At 53.1% G+C, this 16,475-nt stretch overlaps 1 protein-coding gene across 4 annotated transcripts in view; it reads left to right on the forward strand.

The window, feature by feature from the left end:
- LOC122387851 (4-hydroxy-2-oxoglutarate aldolase, mitochondrial-like) overlaps positions 1 to 16,475 on the forward strand; it is a 93,173-nt gene that overhangs the window by 59,605 nt on the left and 17,093 nt on the right. For 2 of the 4 annotated variants that reach the window (XR_006257696.1, XR_006257698.1), the window contains one exon: positions 16,030 to 16,285. The exons of the other annotated variants lie outside the window; for them this stretch is intronic. The gene's annotated coding sequence lies outside the window, so the exon portion shown is untranslated. Of the gene's footprint in view, positions 1 to 16,029; positions 16,286 to 16,475 lie in introns of those variants that run through there. 4 annotated transcript variants of the gene reach the window in all.

The raw sequence follows: 16,475 nt of genomic DNA on the forward strand, positions 1-16,475 counted from the left end.
CCAGTGAAAAAGAATCAGCGACAGACACGTCCCTAAAGCGCTGCAATAACTTCAGTGCTGCCGGCCAGCTTAGCCAAGGCTAATCGTACACACTCCGGGTTAGAGACATTGGAGTGTCTCGGTGATATCCGGTCAGAGCGGGTTCCAGGTGAGGGGGAGAAACAGGTCGCCGCCGCGAAACTTTCGCACGTACGCCAGTGCGTCATTCAGCTTATACACCATGTAGCGCATGTCGCCGGTGAGCAACGTCGGCAGCAAGGTGCGTTCGACCAATGTAATGCAAGTACGTGTACCAATGTAAGTACGTCATCCAACAGTTAACTGTTTCACCAATGCAAGCGGTAGTTTCTTTCTTCTGTGGAACTTACCTCCTGGCGCCGAGAGAAACTTGAGTCCTCCCTCGCCGGCGCGGTGGCCAGTCGTCGGCTGACCTCGCCGAACACGGCGCGCTGGTCGGGGGTCAGCAGCGGCACGTGCTCGGCCGCCAGCTCCCGGTGGCTGCGGCAGGCCGACGATCGCCAGCCTGTGGCCACTGATACGTTGGATATGTGCTCCGATCAGGCGGAGCGCTTCGGTGTAGACGGGGTCATTAAGACCGTCTCCGTCCTCGCCGCTGCCGCCCATCCATCCTATTCAACTGACCATGTCTCTGAAGCCGCCGTCGCACGTCCTCAGACATGGCCGCCCGGTAGGTGCGCCACAGCAGCTGCAGGTCGCAGGTGGCGCGGCCCTCGATGGCGATGAGGGCGAACAGGCGCCGCCGCTGTCGGGGGAAGCAGATGACGGCCATCTCCGCCATGGCCCGGTACCAGTGCTGGCTGTCCTCCAGCATGCCGAGCGCCGAACAGGCCTGAAAGGTGGCGCAGACGCGGCCGTTTACGGTCCGGAGGTCTTCATAGGACCGTGCTCCTGGCACCTGGTGCAGCAGAAGACGCAAAAAGGACTCTCCAGCGCGCGGGCTCACACTGAAGACGCGCCCGATGGCTTGCGCGACAAAAATGCCGGCTGCCTCTGGGTGAGGTGCGCCTCGACGCCGGCGCCGCCAGCTGCGCGTGGGCTGCTGCCAGGTGAAGTAGCGTGGCACCTGATGGTACAGCAGAGTGGCTGCGAACTCGTCTGCTGCGCAGAACTTAAAAAGAACAATATTATGCAATATTGATATATGAACAATATATGTAGAACCATATTGAGAGATAATTTAATGGGCTTTTTAAAGCAAATGTGAATGTTAAAATAATATTGATGTAAGGCTCAACAGTGCCGCTGTAGGACGCACACATGTTGGAACTTTCAGCAATAAAAAGAAAGTCCGGGAATTCAGGCATTTACCTGACATACCGCCTAGCGTGTAGGCTCAGGTCTGCAGTGACTAAGCGCCTCAGCACCTGAGTTGCCATGCCGACAGACATTTTCTTGAAGGTATCAGGACGTATGTGCACCGACTTCAGCTTGGGTACAGCTCTCAGTGATCTGTTGCGGTTGAAGCTTCGGAGAGAGCGACGGTGTGACTCTACTTCACTGTTGTGCCGCTAGTGTCCGCGGCCGAGTTCCCGCTCTGGGCGATCTCACACTAACTTCCGGATGATGGTGGTTCTATATTGCGACCTGTACTCGACCCCCTGCACGGACACACCATGTCCGTGAGTTCAGCGGCATCTAGTCTGTTGCACAGGCTAGAGGCCAGCGGGCTCATTGACATTTTTTTTTTTTTAGTGATCATATTGGTGGACTGCGGCGTGGACTGTAGGCACTTCCGGTGCTATATAGAGCTTACCTCTAGCCGGCGAAGGAGATTGGTTCACCCACTTGTCGTGTCGGCACGGTAGCTTCGGGAAGTCATTTGGTCGAAACATGAATCCGACACTCTCAGTCTTTTGATCGTTGAGTTTGTTTCCCGAATGAGCGATCGTTGGTGTCAGCGAAGGAATTTCTTTCTCGTTTTTGGTCTCAAAGAACTCTTTCGGGAAAAAGTCCGCAAGAGTCAGCGGTTGAGGTCGCCGGGTTCGACCAAAGTGGACGTGAGGTGTCTCAGAGAGCTCTGTATCGCGGCTGTTGTCCCACACAAACCGATTTCCGGTCGTGTGGGTGGCCGTCTGTTGACAATCGCAACGCCAGTCAGACGAAACTGGAACGTGCCGGGCCGATGCGAAAACGCGAAATTTTGGGACGCGACGCACTCTGAACGACGTTGCGGACCCTCTGGATCCTGATGAGAGTCCCCCAAACGGCTCCCACCGACTCTCCACTCTCACACGATAGTCAAACGGCGTGACGTTGTCGCCATCGTCGTCGACTTCCCCACACACGCACAGATTCACAACACTCTTGCACGCCAAACACTCATGCACCTTTTGCGTACAGTGGGTCCGTCTACGACGGACCGTCCGTGTCTCCGTTAGCCAGTTGTCGATGTCCAGTTCGGCGAGTGGTTTCTTCTTCCACTCAGTGGTCAGTGGGATCACGATGACTTGTTTCTTCGAGATCTGTCCGTTTGAAGAAGAAGGAGTTCCGGCAGAATCCAAAGTCTCAGCCAACGCCGAGGCGGCCACCCGGGCTGACGCCCCAGTGACGGTGACCGGCAGAAGAAAATTTAGACCGGAGATAGTGTCAGTCAAGGGACCACCGCTCTTACGAGCGGGGTCGACAGAAGAAACGGAACAAGAAGAAAGGAGGAAAGCGGGGGAAAGAGAAGGTGGCGGAGATACTCCGCCAGGCATTACGCCTTGACTTACGTCGGGGACAGCGTTCATCTTGCGATGTCGGCCGGGGGGTTCGCGTTTTATCGGGCTCATTGACAACATTGCTATTTTCCCGTCAACCAAGATGTCATAGCTGATCGTCGTTTTTCTGACACACTTGTAAAAGTATGGCACATCAGAGAGCGCCACCACCTGCTTACCGTCGCGTCGTGGGAAAAGCTATGGCTCCCATCTGTTACACCTACATCCTGTATGTTTGCTGATTGGTGGCGCCCAGGTCACATACCCTGACGACCACCTTCATGCCAGCTTCTTTCAGCTTAGAGATGCAGTCCAAGAGCAGGCTCTTCAAGTTCACCGCTTTCACTGGTCCATTTGACAAGAAGTAGCCCACGCTCTGCTTCCATCCACCAGTTACACCGCGCACGTCCATAAACACAAGAGCGTCAGCGTGGGTCGCCGCTGCCGAAGACCATTTCAAGGACCCATGGTCTTCACAGACCTCTAGCATGTCAGCCCTCTTTTCAGAATCAGATGTTCTCCCCTATCACAGATTTCAGCTTTGTCTTTGCCATGTTTTTTTTTTTCTTTTTTTAAATCAACACAGGAACCATTGTACACAACATTTCTTGCTGAGTATCTCACAACCGTGAATTATGTACATCTGTTGAATGTCAACGCCTCCACTCTGCGTGAGTCGTCGATGCCGACCGGCACCGGCGTACGCAGCGGCGCGAAAACGAGCTACTTCCGCACGCACGCGGTCACTAAGGTCAGCGCGGTTTACACCTAGCGTGTTTCTCCATGTGTCATACCCTGGCAAAGTGTCCAGCGCCGGCATTCTGAATAGTTAACGGAAAGCTGCCATACCCAAAATGGAAGCCTCACAGCATGCATTACCGTCGTCCGACGGTAATGTGTGGTTGATGCTTGTTTTGTGGTTGGTGTGCTGCTTTTGCTCGTGTTTGTCGTGGGTGTGGTGGGTGTGGTGGGTGGTATGAGTGGTGGGTAGTTTGTGGAGTCCACTGGCGGTGGCCGTGGGACGTTGTCCATGCGACGGCGAGGGTTGGGCGACTGGAACCCATACTCCCTCTGCATGAGACTCCTTGCCTGCCGCGGGGGCATGTGCATTACCGTCGTCCGAGCGCTGACGCAGGCTCCAAACAGGCACATCCCCGATAGGATAGGAAAAGTTTGTGCTTGATCACTGTCAAATAGGATAACATGGATCACTACTATGTGATCCATGTTAACACCTGTCTGACCGAGACGCTGCATTACTCAACGTATCATGCGGCGGTGAATCATGGAAAACTCGTCAAAAATTATCAAACCTAACTCAGTACTGAGACTGTCACAAAGCTGAGGAAAACGACGGCTTTCCTCGGCCAGCGGCTGGTCTCCTATTTGGCCCACGCTGATGGCGTATAAACGATGAACGGTAGTGGCGCCGTGCGCCATGTAAAAAGACGCGCATACGGTTGGCGCCCACAATTTAACTACATCAGTCCACTTAGCAAAAGCATCACTGAACTAATTTCTCTCTGTGCCGATGCACGGCCGAACGCAACGTCAAAGACTTGCCGGCACCTGGATCTCCAACGCACGCAGTGCCTTCGGCGGCGTTTGCCGCAAGTCTACAATATCCGGTCTGACGGGTGGGACCTGACGCGATGAGCCCGCCAGACGCCACTGCTTCACCTGCCTATCGTATGTATCCCACTGGCGACGCGAGCAAGCGAATTTCCTCTGTTTCGCTAAATGGCGCTTTAAAACCGCCGACAGCACGCGCTGACGCCCTGAGAGAGCAGCCAACGGCGCGTGTGCGACGTCTCCTGCACCACTGGTAACTAGCCTACGATAATTACGACGCACCAACTCGGGAATTGCTGATCTGTCTCCTCGCCTAGCCAGTCTGACTGAAAATCAAAGCCGGCAGGATTTTCAATGTCGGCCGCGGCCAACTCTGGTATGCAGTTAATCTCTTTCCTATTACCGACCGACATATCGTCTATTTGATTACCTAGCGTTGCGTCTAATGCCGTCAGATAAAGACGATCGTGCAAATCGTTGCACTCGCTTCCGGCTCCACCGGTTCATTTTCTTCTACATTTACCTGATCTTCTGGGTCCGGGTCGTCGCTATCCGACGAATCGGACGCACTCGAATTGTCGTTGGCGTCTGACGGGTGAAAATGATTATAATGCCGCCGCACAAAGTCTGGAACGTCTAAACCTGTTGACAAGAGACGATGATGCCTAGAAATCATATGGATACACACTTCGGCCGGTCAAGCCTGCTGAGACGGCATCAGGTCCTCTGCAAGCAAGGAGGGTTCACACCATAGAACAATATCGCGGGCGTATTTCCAGAAGCCCCTGCCTACAGGAATTAGCGCTACTTTTACCGTAGTGTGGCGTCAGATGGATGTACACTTGCAATCCGCAGACCTGGCGACGCCGTCGGCCAATTGACGTTACATTTTGGTCACCTGCCAATTGCCATTTCTCGTATGTTCGCGCTTGCAAAGACAGTGGTGTGGTTCTGGGTCCATGTATTTTTCATTTCCCACACCCTGTCTTTGGGTGAGGGAAAGCCATGGCCGATGATAACACGCATACATGAAATCGTAGCTTGTGATACTCAGCACTGTATATGAAAATGCAACATACATTTTACGAATCGTTAATCTGCCCAGTTGGCGGCGGAGGGGTGGACGGTGGACGCTGTTCCGCCTTTTTCCGTGCCCCTCGAACGCGCGCGGTGAAATGGCCGGGCGCAGCCGGCTCTCACTCCGAGTCACTTCGTAGATGGCGCTAGGCTCGCGCTCACCGCGAGAAAGGTCATTTGTGCTCATGCGCGCAAAAATGCTGCATTTTAGCTGAGTCTACAAGAGTATTGAAGAAAAAAAATTGAGGAACCCACATGACACGCTGAAATTCGTCGGCGGAGATACCGCCATGACGCACACTCTCATCGAGACTCGCATTGAGATGTTCCAGACGGCTAGCACACACATATTCTCCGGTGTCTTGGGCAGAAATTGGCCGCAGACGGTGAGTGCCACTAAAGCCGAAATCGGCGCGCGAATATTCCTGTACAGCATTGGCAACTGCCAATTTTCTATGCATTGCCTCTGATCCCTGGCTAGATCACTTTCCGCCTCCTTGAGGTCTTCTAGGCTCCTCAGACGGCAAAATTGTCGCTTAGTGGCTCCTCCTTCGTGGAGCGCCTTCTCAACCTGGGTGAGGCGTCTATGCACGTCATGTATCACAGACAGTAGCTTGGTGACCCCCAGAAGCGTCCGTTTGCAGTCTGCAAAATCGTGGCAATGCATAGAGATATGTCATTAACACCCAAATTGCATCTGCTTTGCTTACCTTGCAATAGTTATCTTTCAGCTGCACAGCAGCACATGAAAATGTGAAATCCAAGAATTTGAATTAAGAGAGGCATGACATGCCACATCGGTAGTGTTGAATACGTATTTTACAACCAGTGATGAAAACCAATAGGTATATTGGTTTTCAAGTATGTACCAATAGGGTGTCAAATTGGAAAAAGCAGTACGATCAATCGTGAAATGCTCCAGCGGCTCATCCGCATGGCTCTGACGTTCACGGACAGAATCGCGTCAACTCGTCTTAGAGTTGGCTTCGTCATTTTTTTTTTAGAGCAGTGTCAACAATCGCAATGCATACCTTCTCCATCTTTCTTGAAGTTCCTTCGCGCATCCTTCCCTTCGCAGTGTGATTGCAGCAGGACCCAGTCAAGGACCTTTCGAAATGCCTGCTGGCTGGTATCTGGATGGCAGTCCTCGGAGCGCTGTTTCATGATCCTCTTCCTGGCCGTTGCATCCAACCGACAGCCACTTGCGACCCTCGCCGACCCTGGCTTGCTGCTGGATGTGCTCTAGTACCTTTCTACATGTCGCATACGAGTTTGGCATTTCCGGGTGCCCTTCAATGACTTGAGGTCAGTTTTACCAACAGAAAAATAGTCGCATGCAGGAATTTTTGCCAAAAGGCCGTTTCACATACGTCGTAAACGGACATAAACGGTAAAGCCTACGTGTAAAGCCCGCTTACGTGTCCATCGCTTCACGCTCTTTTATGAAACGGTCTTGAGGCAAAACAAATCCGGCAAAAGGCTATTTTTCTGTTGGTAAAACTGGCCTTTGAACAATTACATTCCCTGTATGCTCTGAAGGCACATTGTGGAGCGAGTTTTTGCGCCGCACAGCTGGGCGAGCTGAGGGCTCATCGCAAGCAGGACACATCTTGAAGCTGTCACGCTCTACGGCAAGACAGTGTCTGCAGGCAGATTTGGATGTTCCCGCTGTCACTTGTGTCGCTACCCTGTCAACATAGTCTTCTGCGCCTTTCTCTGTGAACTTCTGTTCAAGCACGACTGGGTTGACTTGTCACCCAGCGGTTGGCATACGGTACTACCTCGGCCGCATTGCTCCAGGAACTACCGTCCGCCACCTGCTGAGTGACGAGTCACCCTGTCCTTGGCCCCCAACCTCGGGAGTTCTTAAGGCAGTGGGAGAGAGACCAAGCATCGCCGGAGCTATCCTCCACGGCTTGAACCACCGTACCACCCAGGAGACCGTGGCAAGAGTCGCGGTGGCGCCAGCTACCCGGCTTCGTGCTCTCGGCCGCAACAGAAGTTCGACGTCCAGCAGGACGCAGCAGGGACCGAAGTTCGCCGCTACGCCTCGCAGGATGTTGGACAGCTGCCGGCAGACCATCAGGTCGGCGTCCGACAGCTGGGCCCGCGGGACCACCGTCATCAAAACGACGGTGTTCTCCGGGGCACCGAACAACGCGAGGCAGCTGACCAGCCACCAGACGTTTTAGGCCACCGCCGCGGCCACGGCGGATGCATCTTCGTGCGCGCTGTGGGGTGTCACCCGGGGGGGCCAACGCGTTACCCCTTCCCCCAGGGACACCACCACGACCTCGGGGGCGGAGAGGATCGACGAAGTGGAAGGACCCAGCTGCCGCCGGGTGAAAGCCGACAGGATCTGCAGGCAGTCCTCGACGGTAGCCCCACCCGTCGCGCCCTGAGGCCACGTGGACGGCCTGCACCACAGCCCCTGTTGTGGAGATGGCCGGTCGGCACTGGGCGACACGCCTGGCGTGACTGTCACCCAGGCAGACAATGCCTTTCTGGTGGCCCGCCGCCCCGCCTCCCGCGCGGGTGTCCGGCGCCGCGGCCCCACACCCCATAGAGATGGTGGCGTATCGGTCCTGTTACAGCCGACAGGTGCAGGAAGTCGGCCGGGGATAAGGAAACCTCGCCGCCCCCGCCCCGGACAATCAGTATGGAATCAAGTATTAGGCTGGACCGTATAATATGACGTTTGTAGTAACTGTACATGATATTATTATAAGAAAGTGACTAAAAACATCAAAACCTGATGGACTGTCGGTATTTCCAATATTTCATCCTTTGCAAATGCACGCAACACATAATCTCCGGCACACGTCAGGCAATACACGACTTCCGTAAGAAAGCCACAAGTGATGGCTACCTACTGGCTATTCAAGAGTATAGCTTTTACCAAGAATGTGTTGCGTACGAACCTTCGCATAGTGATACAGGCGCACGCGGAGGTATCTACTGATGACCACCTTCACCAGGAGCGACATGTGGCTTGGCTCGCAAAAGAACATATGCTCCTCTGATTCCGGGAAGAGAGCCCATGTAGTCGCTAGTCCCCGCTTCATGAGGACTCTGGCCTGGATCCGTGAACTATGCATCCGCTCGCGACTGACGTCCATGCACTTGTGGAATGATCCCAGGAGCATCCCGGCACTGAGGATCACTCTGAGCACTGAGCCCGACTGGAACATGAGGCCGACGGCATCTCGTACTTTCACAAACCCTACCACCTCAGGAGGAGTTGGATCACTTTCTCTGGTGATCAGGGTACCTGAGGAATGTGGAATGTGCTGTGAATTTACAGCCATGGTGTGAGCGTTCCTATATGGGGCAAAATTAACTAGAACACGAGCATAATGAGACACTACTGTTGGGCGGTTTGCAGCCCACTCGCTAAACCAGTGCTACCCGTGTAATGTTTAAACGTTTTTCCATGCATGGTCGGAAGACATGTCCTCAGCTGTGGCACAGTTTTCCTTGAGCCACTGACAATTTCCGGGATGGCTTTGCCGTATGGCATAGACGGAAGCATCTCCATAGTATATGTTGTGGCTACCTGGTCAGCTACTTCCGCACGCATGCGGTCAATAAGGGCAGCCCGGTTTACACCTAGCGTGTTTCTCCATGTGTCATACCCTGGCTAAGTGTCAAGCGCAGACATCCTGAAAAGTACGCGGAAAGCTGCCATACCCAAAATGGACGCCTCACAGCATGCATTTCCGTCGTCCGAGCGCTGACGCAGGCTCCAAACAGGCACATCCCCGATTGAAGAAAAAATTGTGCTGGATCACCGACGCCCAATTGTCATTACCTTTTGATCACCTATCTTTTTTCAGAGACTACAAAAGTATCAAAAAATTGACGAGCCGACATGACACGCTGAAACTCGTCGGCAGCTATGCCGCCATGATGCACATTATCATTTAGACGCGCGTTGAAATGCTCCAGACGGCTAGCAAACACATATTCTCCGGCATCTTCCGCAGAAATTGGCCGCAGAAGGCGAGTACCACTAAAGCCGAAACCGCGCGCGCCAATATTCCTATACAGCAGTGGCAACTTCCAATTTTTATGCATTGCCTGAAAGATTGACTGACACCTAGCCGACGAAACTGCATTGTACATGCGCATGATGACGCATATTGACCAGCTGGTGCATACACCATGAGCGTTGTTAATGGCAACGGACCAGCGTAAAAAATGTTCAGTTGTGCACTGCTGATGGGTGTGTTAAGGGAAGAAACTCCTGAAACTCCTAGGGTAGAAGGGGCTTAGGGCAGGAAGAAAGAAATACCGGTTGGCCTGGGCCTCGCAGACCGCGGATTCAACACCGACCCAAGTCTGTGATATTCTGCTTCCAAACACGTAACGTAACCTGCTTGTGGAGCCCATTGACACGCGCGTGACCAAGTGTCGGTCATCTTCTATCCGATGAAAAGATAGCATTACTGTGCAGGCCTACCAGTTTTGCGACCCCTCTTGGCGGGCCGTCCGCGACTAACTGAAGTGGACGCTGACCTTTTAGCCCCGGTTGAAGACCGCTTACGCTTAGGAACACTCATCTCTAGCTGTCTGTGTTTAGACTGAGTCAAATAGATGGGCTTGGCGAGTATCAGGCTTCTTCTGTAGCTAACATTTTGTTTATAACCGCTACGACTTCCACCATTTCTTCATGTCTGCCGGAAGCAGCGAGACATTGCAAAACAATTTCTTCTACGTCCTGAACATGATGCTGTCTCCACGCCCTGTGTACGTAATCTGCAATAATATTTTCCTCCCGTGACCATTCAGCTCCGCCCTCTATCTCAACGTAAAGACGCCACGTTTTGGCGGCATTAATGCGCATTTGGCGCTCAAAAAATTCTGCTTCAATGACGTCATCATTAAGGCGCTGAACATTTATTTCATGCGCGGTGGGCCATTCTGTCTCAGGAATGTACATGTGCTCTGGATGTTTAACGCGCGAAACTACGACAGTCCAAAAGCCCGGATTGCCCACCCATTCCTTTACTTTAACTTCTACCCGAGACAAAGTGGCACCCTGACCTTTAAAGCCGGTAAACGCGCTGCCCCCTCGAGCGGAAAACCTAAGCGAAATTCAGAACAGTTGCCTTCAGTAACAGCGCTACCCTTTTTGCGAGATGCGCGGCCGCGTTTTACTGCACGGATGGGAACAAGATCATCTGCGTCTTCTGTGCCTAGAACGTTTTGACCACCGTTGGCGGTATAGCCAGGAACACGAACGACAGTAAACTCGGGCAAATGAGGCGCACATTTTGGTGTGCGCAAAACTAGCTTAACAGGGTCCGCGGTGGCCACTAGTTCATCCAGACAGTTACCCTCAAAATCATTGCCATTTACTTTAACGATGACGCTTCCCACCGGCACCTGATAGACGTTTTCCCTATCTGAATGGGGCGTGTCGATAGGCTCCATAAGTGTCACACCTTCAACACGCACTTTTTCAGCTAAGTCGCGACGGCTAATAGTCACGAGCAAATCATCTTCTAGATATAGGGGACCCACAAACTCTACCTGAGACCCGTTAAATAGCCCGAAGCTGGGTGCTACATTTTCTAGCAGCATCAGCGGCAGACCCCTACACGCAAAGAGAACCGAAGGCACCGCGCAAAACTCTTTTGCCGATAATTTTTGTAATTTCTGAGCCTTCCTGGCTGGAATGTGCTGTGAATTTACGGCCATGACGTGAGCGCTCCTATCTGCAGCAAAATTAACCAGAGCACGAGCATTATCAGACTCAACTGTTGAGCGGTTTGCAGCCCACTCACTAAACCAGTGATACCCATGTAACGTTATAGCACATTTCCACGCAGGATCAGCAGACATGTCCTCAGTTGTGGCACAGTTTTCCTTGAGCCACTGAAGTTTTTCCGGGGTGGCCTTACCGTATCTCATAGAAGGAAGAATCTCCCTAGTAAATTTTGCGGTTACTTGGTCATTTTCAACAGTACGACGCACCTCATTTAAATAAACAGTTTCATAGTCGCCGTCGTACGCGGCGGCGCGAAAACGAGCTACTTCCGCACGAACGCGGTCACTAAGATCAGCGCGGTTTACACCTAGCGTTTTTCTCCACGTTTCATGCCCTGGCAAAGTGTTCAGCGCCGGCATTCTGAATAATTCACGGAAAGCTGCCATACCCAAAATAGACGCCTCACAGCATGCATTACCGTCATCCGTGCGCTGACGCAAGCTCCAAATAGGAACATCCCCGATTGGAAAAATTTGCGCTGGATCACTGACAAACAGGACACCTATGTGATCCATGTTAACACCTGCCTGACCGAGACGCTGCATTACCCAACGCATCATGCGATGCTGAATCATTGAAAACTCGTCAAAAATTATCAAGCCTAGCTCAGTACTCAGGCTATCACAAAGTTGCGAAAAGCGACGGCTATCCTCGACCAGCGGCTCGTCCCCTGTCTGGCCAACGCTGATGGCGTACAAGCGATGAATGGTAGTGGCGCCGTGCGCCATGTAAAAAGATGCGCCTCCGGTCGGCGCCGACAGTTTAACTACATCAGTCCACTTAGCAAAAGCATCACACAATAAACATCTCTCTGTGCCGTTGCACGGCCGAACGCAACGTCAAAGACTTGCCGGCACCGGGATCTCCTAACAGGTACGCACGCAGTGCCTTCGGCGGCGTTTGCCGCAAGTCTACAATATCCGGTCTGACGGGTGGGACCTGACGCGATGGACCCGCCAGACGCCATTGCTTAAGCAGCCTATCCTATCGTATGCATCCCACTGGCGACGCGAGCAAGCGAATTTCCTCTGTTTCGCTAAATGGCGCTTTAAAACCGCCGACAGCACGCGCTGACGCCCTGAGAGAGCAGCCAACGGCGCGTGTGCGACGTCTCCTGCACCACTGGTAACTAGCCTACGATAATTACGACGCACCAACTCGGGATTTACTGGTCTGTCTCCTCGCCTAGCCAGTCTGACTGAAAATCAAAGCCGGCAGGATTTTCAATGTCGGCCGCGGCCAACTCTGGTACGCAGTTAATCTCTTTCCTATTACCGACCGATATATCGTCTATCCGATTACCTAGCGTTGCAGCGTGGACGTGGTGTTTCGAGTGAAGGACACGCGCAAAGCCGGTGGTCTCTGCGGTGCGCTTTGATGTGGAGACAGTTTGGAAGGCGCTGTTTAGCACCTTGTCAGTTGTCGACGACACGTTGCCGCCTTGGTGCGACCTAACGTTTTTGACGTGCCGCTGCACTGACTTTTGTAGGCCGTATTTTTCGGTCTTTTTGATGACTGCGTCACACGAGCACGTGATCTGCTCCTCGGCCAGCGGTGCCTGCCACGTCTGAACCTCGGCTAGCGCCTTGCGCTCAAGGTTCAGGGGGCAGGGCCGGCAGAATCGGACATGTTTGGACAGAGACCGTCTGCTGAAACCTCTTGATGACTTAGGGCACCACAGCCATCCGCGTTTAATGGTCCAGTCCGCCGGGGGCACCCAGTCTCTGACTGGCCCGGCCTCGACGGGACTGGGGCCGGCGGGAGGGGACGCTTGCCGTCCGCTCCCGCCGGGAATGGCAGTGTCAGGAGTCGGGCGGGGTGCCTTGGGGCCGGCGGGAGAGGACGCATGCCGTCCGCTCCCGCCGGGAATGGCAGTGTCAGGAGTCGGGCGGGGTGCCTTGGGGCCGGCGGGAGGGGACGCTTGCCGTCCGCTCCCGCCGGGAATGGCAGTGTCAGGAGTCGGGCGGGGTGCCTTGGGGCCGGCGGGAGGGGACGCTTGCCGTCCGCTCCCGCCGGGAATGGCTGTGTCAGGAGTCGGGCGGGGTGCCTTTTGAGGTGAAGGCTCAAACTCGGACTCGGGCGCCGCCTCTGAATCTGAATAGTTGGGGTCGGCTTCGTGGTCACCGAACATGACATAGTCGTACTTTGTATCGTACTCACAAGGCAGAGGGAAACGCATTTTTTGCACCCCATCAGGGTAGCCTTCCGACTCGCTGTCGGTCGACACGCGGGTCTCCGGGGGAGGGAGTCCCGACGGGCCTGGTTTGTCGGGATCAAAATCAGAATCCCCGGTCTCCGACTCGCTCGTACTTAAGGCTGCCAGAGACGCACCGTCACGACACGGGGAACCTTTCTCGGGGGACTCAGACCCGAACTCGAGTCGGACAGGTGAGTCACCGACGACGCATCGGACTGGCTGGAGTTTGTCTCCGGGGTGGGGGCCCGGGACGATGCTCGAGACATGGCGTCTGGGAGAGAAACTTGCGACCCTGGCCGACCCTGGCTTGCTGGCTGGATGTGCTCTAGTACCCTTCTACATCTCGCATACGAGTTTGGCATTTCCGGGTGCCCTTCAACGACTTGAGGCCAGTTTTACCAACAGAAAAATAGCCGCCTGCCGGATTTTTTTTTTTGCCTTAAGGCCGTTTCACATACGGTAAAGGTAAAGCCAATGTATAAGCCCGCTTACGTGTCAATAGCTTTACGCTCTTTATGTGAAACGGTCTTGAGGCAAAACAAATCCGGCAGACGGCTATTTTTCTGTTGGTAAAACTGGCCCTTGAACAATTACGTTTCCTGTGTGCTCGGAAGGCACATAGTGGAGTGAGTCTTTGCGCCGCACAGCTGGGCGAGCTGAGGGCTCATCACAAGCAGGACACATCTTGAACCTGTCACGCTCTACCGCAAGACAGTGTCTGCTGTCAGATTTGGATGTTCCCGCTGTCACTTGTGTTGCTACCCTGTCAACAAAGTCTTCTGCGCTTTTCTCTGTGAACTTCTGTTCAAGCACGACTGGGTTGACTTGTCACCCGGCGGTTGGCATACGGTACTATCTCGCATTGCTCGGGCACCGCCACCGGCCGACTGTACATCACGAAAAAAAAACGAACGACGAAACAGAAGGTGGCAGCAGCACGCTGCTGGCGCTGACCCAGAAGACGCCCGTTCGGGCCGCCTATCGCCGCGCCCCTCGCAGCTCTTGAACAGTATCAGTATCAAAAGAAAGCAACGCGAGCGCATGGAATCATCAAACTTCAAAGCTGGTACACCCCAGCGCTGGTAGCAGCGTCATCAATCGCAATGCACAGTACCCAGGGCTTTTGTGTTGGCTGTGCCGGCTGATTTGTCCAGGTCCTTGCCCATTAGCTTGGTGACATGCCTCAGATCATAGCTGTATGTCACTCTTGGAACGGCATTGTCTGCAACAAATTCGTAACAAAATTAACAAAATTTGAGGGCGATGATAATTTTGTTTTTTGGGTTTCCTGGGCACTCTGCTGTCAGCAGTGATTCGAAACCAGCGCCATACCTAAACTGAATAATTTGACACCGTCTTGTGCGAGAGTCCTAGAGAGCTTCTCACCGACACTCAAATGGTGATGTTGGCCGTCGCCGCTAAAGGAAGCCGCTTGAGTAGGTCGCGTCACACCCATCTGGCCAAACTATCTTTCAGCTCGTGAATAAGCCCTTCCCCACCGTGGACCTTCACAGCTGGGGCCGCGATCACAACGTTCTGAAGCATTGCTTCCGGCGGTGCTTCTGGCATCACGACATTTATCGCGGTGATGTCGACAGTACGCTTGTTGGTTACTTTGTCAGCCGTTACAGCTACACACGGCTCACCATCAGCCCTGTGCTATGATTTTTCTCCCACTTTCACCCCACATTTGCTGAGCAGGTAGATGAGTCGTCCGAATGATAGGTACGATCCTGATGGTGAAGTCACGTGGTAGGCGGCTCGCAGCACTCGCTCAGCCACGATGTTGCATTCGGCATTTGGATGGGATACCGCATCCCAACTGTTCTGTCCGCTGTCCAGGTAACATAAGGGCAGGGGCAATAACAGAACGGCAAGGGCAACCCAGCGCCTGCCTTGGCGTTTTGAACACACTGACCGTAAATTGGTCTGGCCTGCATGACGTGAACATTATGCAGGATGGGTTGCGGGCCTTTCTTGCTCTGTAATAACAGTTTGTTTCGACTTATTCCGTCTTCTAAGTGGAAGAAGTCGTCACCGTTCATCGAAAGGACCCGCATTGGACTTCCCTCTTGAAGCATTGAAGGCCCATCAGAATCGTCGCAGTTGCAGACATTTTGTGCCTTAGCTATCTTATTATGAATCACTTGGTGTGTGGCATCGGCTCTCATAGCCGTGTGCCCAGAGTCAAGGCATTTGATTCAATTTTTTGTGAATTGTGTTTCTCTTTGCCGAACGTAGATCGGAGGGGTTGTACAGATATCCCAATTGTTCTGTCGGCCATACAGTTCCCATGGCCCTCTGTTCGCGTGGTTACATTGTAAGCAACTTCAATGGGTTTCCGCTAGAAGACACTAGAGTATTGGCGGACAGCCTGATGTGCGGAGAGTCTAATTTCTTCACAGTGGAGAGACCTAGCGCCTCCTCAAGGGTTTTGAACACACTGGCCGCAAATTAGTGTGGCCTGCATGACGTGAACATTATGCAAGATGGGTCGTAGGCCTTTCTTGCTCTGTAATAACGGTTTGTTTCGACTTATTCCGTCTTCTAAGGCGAAGAAGTCGTCACTGTTCATCAACACGGACGGACATTAAATGTTAAAAATACAATAAACAATACAATTAACAGTGTACAGTGTGTGCATTGTGGTTAGTGACACTGTCGTCTATGTCCAACTGGGCCGCCCACAGGTTCGAGATGAAGCGCTCGTACGTCCTCCTTCGTCTGCAGCATCTTCCACGCGAGTGCGGTCTCAGGGGGAAGCAGGCGGGGATGTTCGTCACCGCGATCGCGTTCTTGCTGTAGGAGATATCCGCTTATAACATCTCACATTTGTGACATGTTTGTATGTGACATTTCAATAACACATAAACAGCGTTGAATGTTGTGCTTTGACATAATCATTACAGTAACATTCTCGATAAAATATACACAAGCAGGGTCGGATCTATAATTTTTATTATGGAGGGACGGCTGACCTGTGGGGCGGCATTCTCTGATCCGCATGTGGCGCCAAGTTCAACAGTGGTGCCTTGCAAATTTTTCGATAATACATCATGTCAAATAGAAGTTACGAATCTTGTCAATATATGCGCAGTCAGTATATGCGCCCCCTCCCCCGCCCCAGGGAAATTCC

This window comes from Amphibalanus amphitrite, unplaced genomic scaffold (genome assembly GCF_019059575.1).
Source record: "Amphibalanus amphitrite isolate SeventyFive unplaced genomic scaffold, NRLGWU_Aamphi_draft 000300F_arrow, whole genome shotgun sequence".
Taxonomy (NCBI): domain Eukaryota; kingdom Metazoa; phylum Arthropoda; class Thecostraca; order Balanomorpha; family Balanidae; genus Amphibalanus; species Amphibalanus amphitrite.